The following is a 14,781-nucleotide window of genomic DNA, read 5'->3' on the forward strand; positions in this document are numbered from 1 at the left end:
ATGGAAAACTTCCCTAACCTGGTGAAGGAAATAGACATACAACATCAGGAAGCTCAGAGAGTCCCAAACAAGATGAACCCAAAGAGGCCCACTCTAAGATACATCATAATTAAAATGACAGAGGTTAAATACAAAGAGAGAATCTTAAAAGCAGCAAGAGAAAAGCAGTTAGTTACCTACAAGGGAGTACCCATAAGACTGACAGCTGATTTCTTAAAAGGAACCATGAAGGACAGAAGGGCTCGGCACAAAATATTCGACGTGATGAAAACCCAGGATCTACAGCCAAAAATACTTTATCCAGCAAAGCTATCATTTAGAGTCAAAGGACAGATAAAGAGCTTCCCAGACAAAAATAAGCTAAAGGAATTTAACACCACCAAGCCAGTATTACAGGAAATGTTGGAGGGACTTCTTTAAGAAGAAAAAGACATGTAACAAAAAATAGGAAAAAAGAATAGTAATAACTACATTCCTATCAACAAGTACCTCAAATGGAAAAGATTAAGTGCTCCAACCAAAAGATAGAGCGGTCGAATGGATAAGAAAAAAAGACACCTACCTAAGATGCCCGCCTATGAGAAACTCACTTCAGATTAAAAGACATACACAGACTAACAGGAAAGGGATGGAAAAAAGATATTGTTTTGATGGACCTAGATAGAAGGTATTGCGCTGAATGAAATGGGTCAGATAGAGAAAGACAAATACCACATGATTTCACGTACATGTGGACTCTAAAGAACAAAATCAACAACTGCAACAACAAAAACAAATAACTCATAGATACATAGAATATTTAGAGGGCTACTAAATGGGAGGGGGGTTTGGAGGACAGTAAAAAAAACGCAAAGGGATTAAGAGGTACAAATGGATAGTTGCCGAATAGACATGGAGATGTAGGGTGTAGCATGGGGAAGATGGTTAATAGTGTTGTAATAAATACGTAAGGGGGAAGAGAGCTATTAGATTTAGTGAGGTGATCACTTTGTGAGTTATATGGATCTCTGATCACTATGCTATACAATTGAAACTGGTATATTAGTGTATGCCAACTAGAAGTTAAAAAAAACTCATTGAATTGTACAATGTAAATACAAGCAACTAAATGTCTATTATGTTTCAATAAAGCCAAAATTTGCATCAACTCAATATGCAAAAAAAAAAAAAAAAAACCACTTAAACAATACAACACTCTGAGCATTGATAATCAAATAAAATAATAACTAAAATTGATGGGAAGTGTGAAGCATGTATAAAATTCTAGCCTTGGAAATCCAAAGGAAATTTTTAAAGTAAATTGGAATATTTTCTAGGCCTGATTTTCAGTACTGAAAGAGCTCTCTATAAATTTTAACTACTTTTTACCATTTTTATTTAATTAAAAAATGTGTGCCACAAAGTATCTTTTGTTGAGGATAGTGGCAAGCAGAAGGTGATGGTGAGAAGTCACACATGATTTCTGCAATAAAATCTATTTAATTAGCTTTGTAGAACCAACCCAAAGCCCCAAAATTATCAGGAAAATAACAATAATAATAATGATATGCTGATGGTCACTTAGTAATTGCATTTTGATGATGATATATAAAAATAAAATCCAGAGCACTCTATTAAGCAATTTGGCCCTTCATTGTAATTGCCTATAAACTATTCCACATTCGCATAAATACCACTGGATATGTCTGCAGCTACTTTTAGACATAAGTACCACATGTTATGAAAAGTATATAATAAGTGGTATCTTTCACTGCCAGCTGTATTTTCTCTCAGTCAATCGTAATAATAAAATCAATTGAAATTTTTTAGAAAATTGTTACTAGAGACAAAGACATTTAAAAATGATAAAATAGTTGATTAATCAAGATATAGAAATTTTAAACATAAATGCACCTACAACAGAGCCCCTAATACACGAAGCAACAAAGGACAGAATGAAAGAAGAAATAGACAGTTCAATGATAAATAGTTGAGATTTCAATACTCCACTTTCTCTTTTTTTTTTTTTTGAGAATTAAAGTGCTTTATTTCTTTGTAAAAATGTATCAAGAAGAGTTAGAACAGTGCTTGCCTTCCTGTCATATAACTTACAATACAGAGTGAATACCTTTTCTATGCCTTAGTAAACTGTTTGTCTGCTTTCTAAATTTGGATCATCTTTTAATATTTTATCCTTTGTACTTTCAATGCCTGGAAATATGTGAGAGTTCCTCTCGTGTGATTTTTTTTTTTTTTTTTTTTGCCGGTATCATTTCCTCTTGGATATTTTCATTCTTTTTGTAACTTTCCTCATTTATGGCAATAAGTTCACCTTCACTGTTTCTTTGGTTTCTTACATTGAGTCTCTATAATGGCTCCAGTGTCAACATTCCCTTACTCAGCTGTATTTTCTAAACTCCACTTATGTTCAATTTGAATCATACTTCCTGCACTATCACTTTTTGTTTCTTTCTTCACTATTATTTTTGTTGCCAATGATTGTCCATTTTTGTAAAGCATCATATGGGTTATCACTGGAAGACAAGGGGTAACACAACTACACACTTTGCTGTCTGTGTACAAACTGAATAACAGATGCACATGACCAATCACAGGCAATGTTGAAAGAAGTGACATGATCGCTAACTAATTGTGCACATATTTAAGAAGTAATTTGTGCATTTATCTAGCAGTGAAGTTTGTACTTCATGCAAGTACTCACAGTTCATATACCATTGTAACTGAAATTTAAATGTTGTTGTAGGGGATTAACTCATGTTCAGTAATGGATAGAACAATCGTACAGAAGATCAACAAGGGAAGAGAAGCCGTGAACAACAATATAAACCAATTAGACTCAACAGATATCTATAGAATACTCCATCCAATAACAGAACACATATTCTTCTAAAGTGCATATGAAACCTCCAATATAGACCATATATTAGGCTACAAAATCAATCTTAATAATTTTTAAAGTATTTTAATAATGCAAAATACATTCTCCAATCATGATGAAATTAAATCAGAAATTAAAAAGGGAACCTGTAAAACTCACAAATATGCAGAAATTAAACAACACTCTTATATAGCCAATAGGTCAAATAAGAAATTGCAAAGGAAATTAGCAAATATCTTGAGATGAATGAAAATGAAAACATAACCTATCAAAGCTTATGGAATGCAGTGAAAGCAATGCCTACAGGTAAATTTATAGCTATACAAGAGTGTATTTTAAAAAAAGAAATCAAGTCTACGGCCAGGCTACCCTGAACAAGCCCAATCCCATCTGATCTCAGAAGCTAAGCAGGGTCGGGCCTGGTTAGTATTTGGATGGAAGACCACCTAGGAAGACTATGTGCTATAGGTGTAAAAAATAAAAAAATATAAGGGATTGTAAGCTGACAAGGTCCTTGCAATCTGTGAGGTCAACCAAGGGTTGCCTCACTTTAAAAAAAAGAAAGAAAAAGAAAAATCAATAATCTAAGCTAAAGAGAAAAAGGAACAAGCAAGTAAAAGGAAGGAAATAATAGAGATCAGAGCAGAAAGAAATGAAATAGAGAATGGAAAAATAATAGAGAATATCAGTGAAACCCAAAGTTGGTTTTTTGAAAAGATCAACAAAATTAACAAAACTTTAGCTAAACTGATAAAAATAAAAAGAGAGAACATTCAAATTATTAAAATCAGGAATGAACACGGGCACATTATCAACAGCCTTACAAAAATAAAAAAGATTATATGGAAATATTAAGAATAATCATATGCCAACAACTTAGATAACCTAGACAAAATGAAAAATGTCCATAAAGATGCAGGCTATGGAAACTGGCTCAAGAAGCAATACAAAATCTAAATAGACCTATAACAAACAAAGAGATTGAATCAGTAATAATAAAAAAAATTCCTACAAAGAAAATCCTCAGACCATATAGCTTCCCTGATGAATTCTACCAAATGTTTGAAAAAGAACTACCACCAATTCTTCACAAACTTCTAAAAATAGAAGAGGAAGCAATATTTCTCAATTCAATCTATGAGGCCAGTATTATGCTGATACCAAAACTAAAGGTATCACAAGAAAACAAAACTACAGACCAATATCTCTTATAAATATAGACCCAAAAATCTTCTACAAAATAATTAGAAATACAGCAACAACAACAAAAAATTATACATTGTGGCCAAGTAGGATTTATCCCCCAAATGCAAGGTTGGTTTAACATATGAAAATCAGTCAATGGAATACATCATGTTACTAGAATAAAAGACAAAAATCACATTATCATCTCAATAGATAAAGAATTTGTGCGCCAGGCCCCAGGTGCATGCGCAAGTGTGTGGGAGGAGATGCCCCGCCTTCAGGGATCCAGTTCTTAAGGGGAAACGGCAACATCCATAGGTCAGGAGTGGAAGTGTGTGTGGTGGGGATGGGGAATTAAAGAGGAGGAAAAAAAGATTTTGATAAAATCAAACGCTCTTTCATGATAAAAATACACAACGATCTAGAAATAGAAGGGAAATTTCTTAATGCAATAAAGGGCATCTACAACTAATCCACAGCTACTAGCATACTTAATTGTTAAAGACTAAAGTCTTTCCTCCTAAATCAGGAACAAGCCAAGAATATTCACTCTCACAACTTCCATTCAAAGTTTATTGTAGGTTCTAGCTAGAGCAATTAAGTAAGAACAAGAAATAAAAGGCATCTAGATTGAAAAGGAAGAAGTAAAACTATCTCTACAAACGTGATCTCATACATAGAAAATCCTCAAGAATCTATAAGAAAACTATTAGAGTTCATAAAAAAGTGCAAGATTGCAAGATATAAGATCAGTATACAAACACTGATTGTATTTCCATACAGTAGCAATAAACGATCTGAAAACAAAATTAAGAAAAAACAATTTCCTATGGCCATGCCACCTTGAACAAGCCCGATCCCATCTGATCTTGGAAGCTAAGCAAGGTCGGACCTGGTTAGTACTTGGATGGGAGACCACCTCAGAAGACCAGGTGCTATAGGCGTAAAAAATAAAAAATAAGGGACTGTAAGCTGACAAGCTCCTTTTAATCTGTGAGGTCAACCAAGGGTTGCCTTGCCTAAAATAATAAAAATAATAAAGAAAGAAAACAATTTCATTTACAATAGAATAAAATAGAAAAAATAGTTATGAGTAAATTTAACAAAATAAGTGAAAGATTTGTACACTGAAAACTACAAAACACAGTTCAAAAAAATTAGGAAGACCTAAATAAATGGAAAGACATCCCATATTCATGGATTGAAAGACTTAACATCATTAAGATGGCAATACTCCCCAAATTAATATACAGATTCAGTGCAATCCCTATCAAAATCTTAGATGGCTCTTTTAAAGAAACTGATAAGCTGATTCTAAAATTCATGTAGAAATGCAAGAGACCCAGAAGAATATCCAAAGCAATCTTGAAAAAGGACAAAGTTGCAGTACTCACACTTCCTGATTTCAAAACTTACTACAAAGGTACTGTTATTAAGCCTTTTTGATACTGGCATAAGGATAGACATACAGAACAATGGAATAGAATTGAGACACCAGAAATAAGTCCAAATATTTAAGGTCAACTAAATTTTTATAAGAATGCCATGACGATTCAATGGGAGAAAGAATAGGCTTTTCAACAAATGGTGTTGAGACAACTGGGTATCTACCTGCGAAAGAATAAAATTGGACCCCCATATCATACTATGTACAAAAATTATCTCACTAAGTGTTGCTGAGGATGTGGAGCAAAGGGAACTCTTGTGCACTGTTGGTGGGACTACAAATTGGTGCAGCCACTATGGAAAACATTGTGGAAGTTCCTCAAAAAATTAAAAATAGAACTACCATATGACCCAGCAATCTTATTTTCTGGGTATGTATGTGAAGAAGTCCAAAATCCTTATTTGAAAGGAAATATGGATCCTTATGTTCACTGCAGCATTATTTAAAATAGCCAAGACATGGAAGCAATCTAAGTGTTCATCGACAGATCACTGGATAAAGAAGATGTGGTACATATATACAATGGAATATTAGCCATAAAAAGAATGATATTTTACTATTTGCAATAATATTAATGGAGCTAGAGGCTGTTATGCTAAGTGAAATAAATCAGACAGAGAAAGACAAATACTATCTGTGGTATTCCATTTATATGTGGAATCTAAAAAACAAAATATAGCTTTTCGAGCCACGCTTCTCTTGCTCAGGCCCGCTTCCACTTCTAGAAGTGTACTTTCCTGTCTAATAAAACTGTTCTTTTCTACTGTAAAAAATAAAAATAAAAATAAACAAAATATATGAATAAACAAAACAGAAATGAACTCATAGAAACATAGAACTGATAGTTGTCAGATGGGAGGAGATCAGGGGGCGGGGTGAAAAAGGTAACATGATTAAGAAGCACAAATTGTCAGTTACAAATAGTCAAAGGGATGTAAAGTACAGAATAGGGAATACAGTTGATAATGTAATAACTATGTATGGTCTCAGGTGAGTACTAGATTTATTGAGAGATCACTTTGTAAGTTATATAAATGTCTAATCAATATGCTGTACACCTGAAACTAATATAATATTGAATGTCAACTATAATTGAAAAAACTTTTTTAATTATCTCAAAATGGATCAAAGACCTAAATACAGAGATAATACTATAAAAATCTTCGAAAAAAACATAGGTGTAAATCTTTGTGACCTTGGATTAAGCAGTGAATTCTTAGATATGACACCAACAGCACAACAAAAGATAAATTGGAAGAACTCACAAAATGGGAGAAAATAGATGCAAATCATATATCTGTTAAGAGTCCATTAGCTAGAATATATAAAGTATTCTTACAACTCAATAATAGAACAAGTAAACCAATTACAAAATGGGCAAAGAAATTGAATAGACATTTCTCCAAAGAAGATGTATAAATGGCCAATAAGTACATGAAGTGATGTTCAACATTATTAGCCATTAGGGAAATGTAAATTAAAACCACTAAGATACCACTTCATTCACACCCACTATGATGGTTAAAATCAGAAAGAAGGACAATAAAAGTGTTGGTGTGAGGATGCAAAAATATTGGAAGCTTCATACATTGCTGGTGAGAATGTAAAATGATGCAGCTGCTATGAAAAACAGTTGGTAATTTCTCAAAAAGTTAAACATAGATTTACCATATGACTCAGCAGTTCCATTCCTGGGTATATGAGAACTGAAAACAATGTCTACCTAAAAACTTGTGCATGGATGTTCAAAGCAACATTATTCATAATAGCCCGAAAGTGAGAACAACCCAAATGTCTATCAAATGATGAATGGACAAAAAAATTGGTATATCCATTCAATGGAATATTATTCTACCATGAGAGGAATAAATTACTGATACACGCTACAACATAAATGAACCCTAAAACAGTATGCTAAGTGAAAGAAGCCAGACACAAAAGGCCACATATTATATGATCCCATTTATATAAAATGTCTATGACAGATCCACAAAAAGAGAAAGTAGATTGGTGGGGGTAAATGAAGAGTGACTGCTAGTGAGTCTGGGTTTCTTTTAAGAGTGATAAAATGTTCTGGAATTAGATATTGGTGACAGTTGCATAACTGCGAATGTACTGAAAATCACTGAATTGTACACTTTAAAAAAGGTGAATTTTATGCTATGTGAATTATATCTCAATTTTAAAAATGTGGCTGGAACAATGGAGGTACCTTCTACTAAGATAAAGAAGACTAGGGAACTGTCACATGTGGGAGAGAAAGGAAGAATTTATTTAGACATGTTAAGTTTGAAATACAGATTTCAAAGTAGATTTGTTAAGTAGGCAGTTGGAGAGATTAGTCTGCTACAGTTCAGGGGAGAGATAGTTGGAGATATAAATTTTGAAAAAATTAATACATATAAAACACTTAAAATGCTCCCTGGAACATAGAAGAATCTATAAATGTTAGGTATCATATTTTTTCTGTATGTATAGAGTAATGTAATAGCCAATTATTCTAACAATTTGTAGTATCCCTTCCACTGTGATTTGTAATGCCACCTCTGTTACATACAAATTTTGAGGGTTTCTACAATTGTATTCTTTTGAGGATCTAGTTCTACGATTATATTCTTTTAAGTAGGAATTTTTTTAGGGAAGAGAGTAGATTGGAAGCCAAGACTCCTCTCAACTTTTCTCAATTCACTTCACAAGAACATAAATGATTCTATGCTTCTGGGTCACCTTCGCTACTGAGGGAGAAATCACCTGGATTCTTTCTACCTTTCAGAGAGTGTTATGATGACAAATGAGATCTTAGGCAGGAAGTTCGTAATATAAAGTTGCAGAAGGAAGTTACCTGAGGGAAAAGAGATCCCATAGGTAATATTTTGAGTCAACTCTCCTTATAACTATGATATTTTTTAAAAGTTATTTTTACGTTGTAAAAAAAAAAAGTAACATAAAATTTACCTCTTGGTAACCATATGAGAAAATTCTTAATACAGTTTCTGCCTTTAATGTCTTACCCAAAATCTTCCCAGGGCTGTCTCCTCATAGTTCAATTCCTGGTTCAAAGGTTACTTCTTCAAAGAGGCCTTCTCTCAACATCCGGAGTAAAGCTGCTTCCTTCTGTCTCATTACCTGAAGCACTCTCCACTAACTGAACTATTTATTGGCTTATTAACTGTCTCCCTCTCCCCACCAAAATATGTTATACTAGAGCACGAACCTGGTGGTCTGCTGCTCTTCTCCCCAGGCTTAGAACAGTGCTTTGCACACATGTCCTGTTAAGTATTTGTTAAAATGCTGAGTAATAAACATAGTGCTTTTTAATTCCCAGTTTCATATATATTACCTCATTTGATCATTACAATTTTTTGAGTAAAATGGGATTGCTCCCCCTATTGCAAAGAAATTCATAGAGCATTTCAGCTAAGACCATTGGGCTAAATGAAAGGATTGCTGCGCTGGGGGCTTGCTTTTTCTATTCATTCCAGTTCTAGGGCTAACGGTATTTCAAACTACTCTGCCATTAAGGAAGTGATGAATTTGGAGGATAGTGGAAACAACATGAACACGTTTTAAAAGTCGCCGGTTTCTGCAGTTGAAATACTTTCCTCTCACCTACCCCCTTATACAGCCACACACACAGCAGAGATCATGGCCACAGTGATGCAAAGAAAATGCAACTACTCAACTGTCTGGAACTCTGAATCCCCTGTGTACCGGCCTCGGGTTTTTCCTCCACTTTTTTCTTTTTAACAGCTTCACTGAGGTGTAATCTTGTCTCGTTTTTAAAGTGCGCTCCTTCGAGATAATATCACTTCCTAAAATATTTACTTCACTTTTTGGATCACTATTAACAGGCACCTGTAAGAATTCCCTTTCCTTCTTTTTCTTCCCTGCCCCCCCCAACCTCCCCCCCGGCCCCGGACATTTCTCAGCCTTACACTCGTGAACTGTGTGTCCCCAACTCGCTCAGTCTCGCTGGCAAGCCCTGCCCACCGAAAATCTGCCCCTTCATTTTCCCGGAGCCCCGCCCCTCGGCCTCTTTCCAACTCAGGCCTTACGGATCTCGCCCTTCCTCCACCCCCCCACCCCCCAATATCTCGCGAGAGGTGAGCGCGCCTGGCCGGACGAGAGGAAAGTGTCTGCTCGGCTAAGGGGGGAAAGAAGGAGCTGGAAACAGATTGTGGGACCGAGCGCGGGCGGGCGGGAGGCGACGGAGCTACCAGCGGGTGAGTCCTGTTAACATTAACTAGTCCATGATGTGACGAGAGCCTCCCCTTCAATTCTGGCCAGTCCCAACGTCCCAGGCCGGGGTCTCCCCTCCCAGTCTGTGTTGGACGGGGGCGCAGAGGCGGTGGCCGGGCCCTGTCTGAGGAAGAGGGTGGGAAATGAAGTAACGGTGGCCAATAAGAGAGAAGGAAGCTACGATTGGCGGCGATGAGCACTAATGGGAGATCGTCTTTACCTTGCGGTGTGCCGTCCCTCAAAAAAAATCCCGCCTCCTTCCTTTGGGGGGAAGGCGGGGCCAGAGGCCTGAAGTGTGGGGAGAACTTGGGGGTAAGTAGCCCCGGGGGGCACAGGGCGTGGCGAGAAGAGGGGAGTTGAATCCTGAGGGAATGGAAGTCTAGTGTAGCTTAATGGAAGGATCAAGGAATGGGATGGAATGAGAGAAAGGTTGAAGACCCAGGGCTTCTCAAAGAGTGGGATTAGGGGCTTGGCATTGGAAGAAGCAGAGTTAATAGGCAGGAGGTAGGGATGAGTGGGTGAAAACATGGCATGGGGTTTGGCTGGAAAGAGGGATAAATCATTGGAAATTAGAGTCATGGCATTTCGATTGAATTATAAAAAATATCAGGGACATGATTTCAGAGAAAAAGTATGAATATGGAAAAATTAAGTATGAGTTTAGGAAGACTTAATAGGGATGGGCTCTGTAGCCAAAAGGCATCACTTTGAAAAGGATATGGGGGAATCCAGAGGTGCAGGGGAGGTGTTTGGAAAGGAGACGGCTAATATATACAGGTCTGGAGCCTAGGTATCAGAAGAAACTTAGGATATTGATTTAGGGCTTTTGGTGGATATGGCACCCAGTCTGGTGACCAACCTGCCATAATGCTGGATAGGGGTAGAAAAGGAGAAAAGTAGAACACTTTCACCACTTCTACTCTGATTTCCTTTTTCCCACTCTTTCTTTTCCCACATTTCATTTCTTCCTAACTCAGGGATGGGGGCTTGGGACATAAGCGGTCCAAGTTGGAGCCCCGTAGGGAGTTATGTGTTGCTCTGAATTGCTTGTTATGTTCTCTGACTGGGGTGTTTACTACCCAGGGCACCTCCTACCCAGATTCCCGTGTTGCTACTTCCCTAACTTTAAAAGTTTGTTTTCTCCTTAACAGGAGTGTTTTATTATCTCTGAGGGTTGTGTCATAATATGTGTAGGTTTGTGGGGCTGTACAGAGTTTTCTCGGCAAGCTCTCTTGATTCCTGTGTTTAAAACTTTGCAATAGTGTAAGTAATTCTTGTAGAGACATCTGTCTTTATAGGTATTCTAAGCACAGAAAAATATACTAAACTGAGGTCTTTTATTAAATGTGATCTTACTCATATTCTTGAAGAGTTAAGTGGATGGTTGCAATTAGTTTTCGTTAGCTTATGCTATATATTTTTAAATGATATAAATAAAATGGACACGTATTTCAAAAAAGTGAAAATTTTTTGGTTTCTTCCTTTGTATCCAGACTCAGAAGCTAAAGATATGTCATTGTATCTTAGGGCAGGGGTTAGGAGAAATCAAACACAATTTGTACTTAAACATGGAGGATGTAAGGTAAGTGCAGACTGTTGCGAAATGTAACATGTCTGTAAGAAGCTAAAGTTTGGCAGCTATACTAAGTAGTCTTACCAGTTTGTTCTTAATTCTGTACAGAAAAAATGAAAAGCCTTTACCCTTTGTTTGATAGTTGTGTTATTTAAAAATGAATTGAGCCAATACAGCCAATTAATAACTTATTTGCTATTGCACAGATTTGTCTTTTACATTCCTCTTCTACTTTTACTTTTGAGAAGCAAAATAATATCTGAAATACTGGTAAAGCTGTTAATATGAAGAGAAACCAGAGTATGTTGCTTTGTAGTAACCTTTGGTTTTCAGGAGACATTTGAAGCTTTTTCTCCTGGCCAGGAAGTCGCCCCTACAGCACATTGAGATCAATTAATTAGTGAACCTTTAGCATTACTTACTGAATTGGGTAGCAGTATTTCCCATTAGAGCATTACTTTTGGACATTCAGACATTTTCACAGTTTGCCTGGCAGCAGCACAAAGAAATATCCAATGAGATAGCAAAATGCCTCGTTTTATTCTTGCATCCTAGAATTTGTGATGGCTTTGACTTGGGCACTATTAAATGCAAGATTGTTTTTTTTTTCCCATTAGCATTCACACAGCAGAAAGCTGAAGAGTGCTGCTCATCTTTAAATTTGTGTATCAAAGGTTACATTCTGTGATAGTTTCAGTGTTATGATTTTAAGTATTTTTGTTTACCATGGCTTTTAATTGTCAGTGGATTCTGTTACTGTATTCTCCTTTCTTTTTCCTCTCCCTACTTCTAACCCAAAATGAAAATTGTTTTTTCAACCAACTCTTAAGCTACTACTTTGCCTCAAGTAAAGTCCCTGGCTCTGCCTGAACACAGCTACTCTGAAGTTCTCACAAGTTACTGTTTTGTACATGTCAAGACTGAGTTTTTCCTAGGCTGCAGGAGGAGGGAGTCAGTGTTACAGCAAGCAGTCTCCTATCCACGTCTGATAAGGAGGAGCTTTCTCCCTGTGAGGAAGTTTTGGGTGGAGCAAATAGCATTGCCATATAATGTCTAATAAAGACAGCTCTCTTCTTGAGACTAGTTGGCAGGCTAACATATAATTGTCCCTTATTCCATGATAAACTAAAGTTAAGGTGCAGATGTTGTTTCTTTGAGAAAAACAAATGTAGCATTCATTTAAAAAGAGAAAGCATTAATTTTTGTTGTTTGTTTCTCAGAAAATCGTACTATGATTTTAGAGTTCATGAAAAGTCTTGCATTTCTTTAGAAACATGTCAAAGAAAACAATTTTTAAGTTTCTCATTTTTGAACGTTGCCTTCCCCTAACAGGCTTCTTTTAGGATCAAGGATATTCATGAAATGTGAAAAGGCATCATATTTGGAATCTCTGAGGGACAGTCTTTTAACTTCAGAATGCTGTAAGGAAAAGATCCCCACTTCACAGATACCCTGTTACATTTTGGAGCTCCACTTTTAGAACATTCTTTACATTGTGCGGAAGCTCTTTAGTTCTGCCACCTGAAGCTACAATAAATAAACCCAATTCCTCATCAACACGGTAGCCTTTTAACTATTTCATGACAGTTATGTCTTGGTAAAGCTTTTGTTACTGGGGTAAATATCCCAAATTCTTTCAGCCGTTCCTTAAATGACATTTTTTAATAAAGTTCGGGCTCCTCATCAACTTAGTTGACTAAGTTTTTAGGGCTTCTTACTTGCAGTGATTAACAGTTTGTTTCTTACCTCTGCACAACAACCCTGTAGCAGTTCTCCCAGGTGACGCCTACCCACACTTAGGATTCAGCGTAGTTGTTATCCTATCCAGAATCCTTCCGATTGAATTGGGTGCCCCTTCTATATCACTCAGCGCTTTTCTCCTATACTTATCACACCATATTGTAATTGTTAACTTGTTTTGTCTCTCTTGCTGTAAAGTCTTTGAGTGGAGGGATTATGTCCAGTTTAGTGTTGAAAATCCTAAGATTAGTGTAGTGCTTGGCATGTAGTAGTTGCTCAATAAATATTTTTAAATGAAAAAAAGTTTTTAGGGCTTTTATCATGATCTGAATATAACATCTCACATATAATCTGATCAACAAAAAGTACAGGGGAGAGTGGTATCTTTTTTTTTTGTTAACTATATTCGTACCTCTATTTTTAAAGCCTAGTTGATATTTTAAATGTAATTGAGGACTTTACATTTATCCCTGTAATTGTCATCTTGTTAGTTTTGGTTTATTGTTTTAGCTGTTAATGTTATTTTGCCTCTTGGGCATTCCTCATATCTTTCTATCATTGATAGATAAATTCGATAAACAACATAAACATAACACCTATGGTTTTGATGTCACTAGTAAATATATATAAGTGGAGCAGGAGGTGGCTCCATAGTGTAGTGGTTAGCACATCTGCTTTACACGCAGAAGGTCCTGGGTTCACACCAGGTGGAGCCACGGACCATACCCCGGGTGCACCAGGCCCCAGGTGCATGCCCCGAGTATGTGGGAGGAGACGCCCCACCTTCAGAGATCCAGTTCTTGAGGGGAAACGGCAACATCCATAGGTCAGGAGTGGAAGTGTATATGTGTGTGTGGGGGGGTGGGATTAAGAGAGATAAAAACAAAAAGTGGAGCAATGCTATAACAGCACGCTATCATTAGATCATTAGATTGATATTAATCCATTAATCAACCTTTTGGGTTGGTGAAATTCAGTTTTGAATCCACGTACTGTTTTATCATCTACACTATATTTCCTATAAAGTTTTGAGGTACCCTGTTGAAATCTAATATATTGTTTCTGACATATCCCTGAGCTCCTAGGCTAGAGACCCTGTCAAAAAGAAAATGAGGTTAGACATTAGTTATTATTTAAATATGCTAGTGTCTGTAGATTACTGCATTACATAAGCCATCTTTATTAATTTTATAATCTTCCTGGGAAAGAATAATTATCAGTCTATTATTTAGGGATTTTACCTCCCCTGCCCCTTATTTTATTGAGTATGATTTTCCTACTTCCAAGACTTCTGGTATGCTCCCCACCTTTTTAAAAAAATAAATATAGAATGATTAACAATGTGTCTTTATAGTTGCATGCTTTTTGTCATCAGATGAAATTCTGTTTTGGAAACTATTTTCAGAAGAAACATTATTCCCTAAACATTTTAAGTTACATATTAAAGAATTAAACTATTGCCCATGTAACAATTGTATTGTAGCTTCCTGTAATACTGACCTCTCCAGTTTAAACCTAACTTTTTATTTTCTGTTTGGAATAAAAACCTACACCACCTGTAAAAAAAAAAAAAATACAGAATTGCCGTTTATAATTATACTTTATTGTTGTGGTGGTCTGAGTTTGTCAAGCTATGTGTTGTAGGTGAAATGGTGCTACAAATAAGATAGAACATCAGAAGACATCTCTAGGGACTAAGACTTTATGTTGGCAGCCAAC

General features: G+C 36.2%; 1 protein-coding gene, 1 long non-coding RNA gene and 1 other non-coding gene across 6 annotated transcripts in view; 2 read left to right on the plus strand and 1 right to left on the minus strand.

Annotated features, from left to right (window-relative positions):
- LOC107195544 overlaps positions 1-9,561 on the minus strand; it is a 28,499-nt gene extending 18,938 nt beyond the window's left edge. The window contains exon 1 of the long non-coding RNA XR_001516730.2: positions 9,446-9,561. This is a non-coding gene — a long non-coding RNA (uncharacterized LOC107195544). The remainder of the gene's footprint in view (positions 1-9,445) is intronic.
- On the plus strand, positions 4,889-5,007 carry LOC112478472. Its single transcript, XR_003045858.1, has one exon. It is a non-coding gene; the product is annotated as a 5S ribosomal RNA (ribosomal RNA).
- A 48-nt stretch (positions 9,562-9,609) lies between the features above and the next one.
- The window catches only part of ATF7 (activating transcription factor 7), an 81,252-nt gene continuing 76,080 nt past the window's right edge, over positions 9,610-14,781 (plus strand). For 2 of the 4 annotated variants that reach the window (XR_003045619.1, XM_025045075.1), the window contains exon 1: positions 10,048-10,061. The gene's annotated coding sequence lies outside the window, so the exon portion shown is untranslated. Of the gene's footprint in view, positions 9,734-9,997; positions 10,062-14,781 lie in introns of those variants that run through there. The other 2 variants (XM_006904512.3, XM_006904513.3) reach the window with 2 other exon arrangements.

The sequence above is a fragment of the Pteropus alecto genome, unplaced genomic scaffold (genome assembly GCF_000325575.1).
Source record: "Pteropus alecto unplaced genomic scaffold, ASM32557v1 scaffold220, whole genome shotgun sequence".
Classification (NCBI taxonomy): Eukaryota; Metazoa; Chordata; class Mammalia; order Chiroptera; family Pteropodidae; genus Pteropus; species Pteropus alecto.